Here is a 3,617-nt window from a genome sequence, read left to right as displayed (position 1 = left end):
TATTTTACCTTGTTTACATTACCTTTCAGTAGGTTCACAGAATGTAGCTTATTTAGAGAATGTTACTATGTTAATTAGTCTTTTGTTCACAACCTCTCCAGTAAGTTTACTTAAATGGACTTTATGTAAATCAGCTTTGTTGGGGTTCCAGTAGAAGTTCATTGTTTTTAATGTTCAAAATAAATTGGACAGTGAGGAATCCACATATGTGATCTGACCTTCTGTGTGTATGACCAATACCTTTCCCATTTTATATAGATAGATATGTGTTTCTGCCTATAGACATTATATCTTAGATTCAATATCATTTTAACATTCTGTGCCACTGACAGTCAATTTCAATAGAGACATTAGTGACTCAACTTTCTGATACTGCCTTATGTGAAAATACTCAAATCACAATATCCGAACATCTGGCTTTTCCCCCAAATTAGGTCTCTGCTGGTGACGTTTCAAGAGTGCTACTGGCGGATGGGAAGAGGTTTCCCATGTGCTCAGGTTCATGGTTGTCTTGGATTTTTTTAACCCAGAGTTTACACTGGCCTGGTGGATGTTTGAGTGTGATACAGTGAAGGTTTTGATGTATTTGGTTGAGGATATGCAAACTTAATATAAGTGAGGTAGCCACGAAGGATAAGGTACGTGTGTCTCAGCACAGTTTGCCTGCCCAGCCTACAGCGTACCGAACAGCTGTGCTGCTAGTGACAACGTCTGCCCAAGGGAAGGTCTTGCTGATCAGAAGTGCTTCATTTTGTGCTATTCTGCTATCCTTTCATAGGTGGATCGATGTCACTGTCAGGAAGAACTTAATCTATGTGTCTAACACTTTCATTTAAAGATATATTCAGGTTGAGCCCTGTGGCTAACACCTGTAATCCTAGCACTTTGGGATTACAAACTCCTGGGATCACTTGAGCCCAGGAGTTTGAGGTTGCAGTGAGCTATGATGACACCAGTGTACTCTAGCCCAGGTGACAGAGTGAGACTCTGTCTGAAAAATAAAAAACTGAAGAGATGTTCACAATTGTTGGGCTTTCCTTGTTCTTTTTTTAGAGTGCTGAGATGACAGGCATGGGCCACTGCTCACTTTCCTTGTTCTTGACCCAAAGTCAATGAGACCACAATTTCACCTTGGGAGAAAACGGTGTTGGGGCTCAGAAAACGATAGCCCAAAGTATGGCACTTTGGCCTGCTGACGACTTTGAACTAGAGGAGATTGGAAGTCCTCAGCAGCAGCCTCAGAAGCAAAGTCTCTCTCTGATCTTCATCTGCCCTTCTGTCTCCCACCCTTCTCCCCTAAAGTGAGTCATAGAAATCAGGATTCTTGCTGGGTGGGGCAGCGGTGGCCTATGTCTATAATACCAGCACTTTAGGAGGCTGAGGTGGGAGGATCGCTTGAGGCCAGGAGTTCAAGACCAGCCTGGGCAACAGAACAAGACCCCATCTGTACAAAAACTTTGAAAAATTAGCCAGTGTGGTGGTGTGTGCCTGTAGTCCCAGCTGCTTGGGAGGTTGATGGGGGAGAATTGATTGAACCCAGGAATAAGGCTGCAATGAGCTATGATTGTCATCCAGTGAACAGCCACTGCATTGCAGCCTGAGCTCTAAAACAAAAAAATGAAACAAAAACAAAAAATTTATTTCTCTTTCTCAAGGTGGGTCATAGAAATAGAACCCCTCTCCTCCAAAGCAAGCCATAAAACCTAGCAATAGTACTCTACCCTTCCCCAGCCTTTCTGTGTAGGAGCTGGCCATAAAGAAATTCTCTGACCTACCTTACCTGACACAGTAGGGGATAAAACCCTCTTTCTAGAAGGATCTTGCCCTACACCCGGGAGAAAGGAATACTACACAGAGAGTCCAAAACAATCTGACTGGACAGGCCTTGCTGAGTTCCCCCCTCAGCCTGTCACCATTAGATCTTACCCCGTTTATACATGGCCGTCCATTCTTCATCGAATCAAAGCATAAAATTAGACAGCGTTCCCTGGGTCATTGCATCTTCGTTTTACGTGACATCCCCTCGTGTTAAATAAATTTATTATGCTTTTCTCTTGTTAACGTGTCTTTTGTTAAAGGAGTGTCAGCAGTGACCCTTATGGTGGGTGAGGAAAGGGATCACACCTCCCTTCCCCTCCAGCAGGATGTGCCGTCAACTGTCCTATGCTGGGGAAAGCTCGTTCCCTTATTCGATTCTGATCTCTAATTATTTGATGAGGATGATGAATTGATTCTTTATGTCATCTTTGTGAACTTATCCCTAGTTGGAAAAATTGGTTCAGGAATTTGTCTTATGTTTTTGATTGTGTATTTTCTCTCTCAGTCTCATGATCGGTGTAGATGTGATGGACTTTGATGTTCCCCGAATGCTGTGGTACTGACGTCTCAGAGAAGGAAACCCCCTTGCGTATTAAGGTTTCACGGCCTTCTAATCGTGCCCAGGGCTGGTGTTCTCACCACTGTCCCTTTGGAATGCTGACGGGTCATTTGCTGCCCTTTACACAAATTTGGCAGGACGCTAGTGGGGATTTAGATTGTTCTAAATCTAAATGTGATTTTGTTACAGCATAAAATCTAGATTGTAAGACATACATCTCATTCTTTGCTTTAACGACTTTCTCCTTAATGCTGGTTTCAGCAGTTTGATTATGATTTGCCTTTATGTTTCTTTCTCTTTTGGTTTGATGAATTTCATGGGTCTTTGGATTTAGTAATTATATACAGATTATTAGTCATTATTTTTCCAAATATTTTGTCTACCACTCTGCTAACTGGGGGCCCAGTCACACTTATGTTAGAATGCTTGATATCATTCCAGAGCTGAGAATGTTCATTTTTTCCCCATTGTTTTCTATGTTCTATTTTGGATGACTCCTATTTCTCTATGTTCGAGTTCATTGATCCGCAGCACCTAATTTGCTGTGAATCTCAGCCAGTGTAGTTTTCATTTCACATATTCTTTAATCTCTAGAATTTCCATTTGGGTCTTTTAATATCTTCCATTTCTCTCCTGATGATGCCCTTGATATTTATATGATTTACAACAGCCGTCCTGATGTCGTCAATTAATTCCGAATTTCTGTCACTTCCTGTATTGTTCCTATTGACTGATTATTGTCTTGGTTATGGGGAATATTGTCCTGCTTCTTGTCATGTCTAGTAACTTTTCACTTAGTGATAGACATTATAAATGTTAAATGCTTGCGTATTGGATTTTGTTGTGCCCCCTTACCGGAGTGGATATTGTTCTAGTGCTCAGTTAATAAATTCAAGCATCAGTTTGATCCTCCCAGACTAGCTTTTTAACTTTATGTCTGGCCTACAGTTGCCTTATTCAGGGGCTAATTTAGTAAACTACTAAGGGTACAGTGAGCGGTTCCCTTATGATGATAACTAGCCAGCACCCCTGTCACGAGGTGTGTCCACCATGGGATCGGGAACATGAGCGATTCCCAGCCCTGGGTGGGCCTGGATCTTAGATATCTGCTGATGTCTGACGGTCTCCCCTCACCTGGCGGCTTCCTCTCGGGCACACAGTGAGTCTTGGCAGAGACTGGGTGCCTGTGATTACAATAGCATTGAGAGCCATGATTGTGCTGATCAGCGCATGTGCTTAA

This window comes from Propithecus coquereli, unplaced genomic scaffold (genome assembly GCF_000956105.1).
Source record: "Propithecus coquereli isolate 6110/MARCELLA unplaced genomic scaffold, Pcoq_1.0 Scaffold10, whole genome shotgun sequence".
NCBI classification, from domain to species: domain Eukaryota; kingdom Metazoa; phylum Chordata; class Mammalia; order Primates; family Indriidae; genus Propithecus; species Propithecus coquereli.
Note: the sequence above shows the minus strand (reverse complement) of the source record.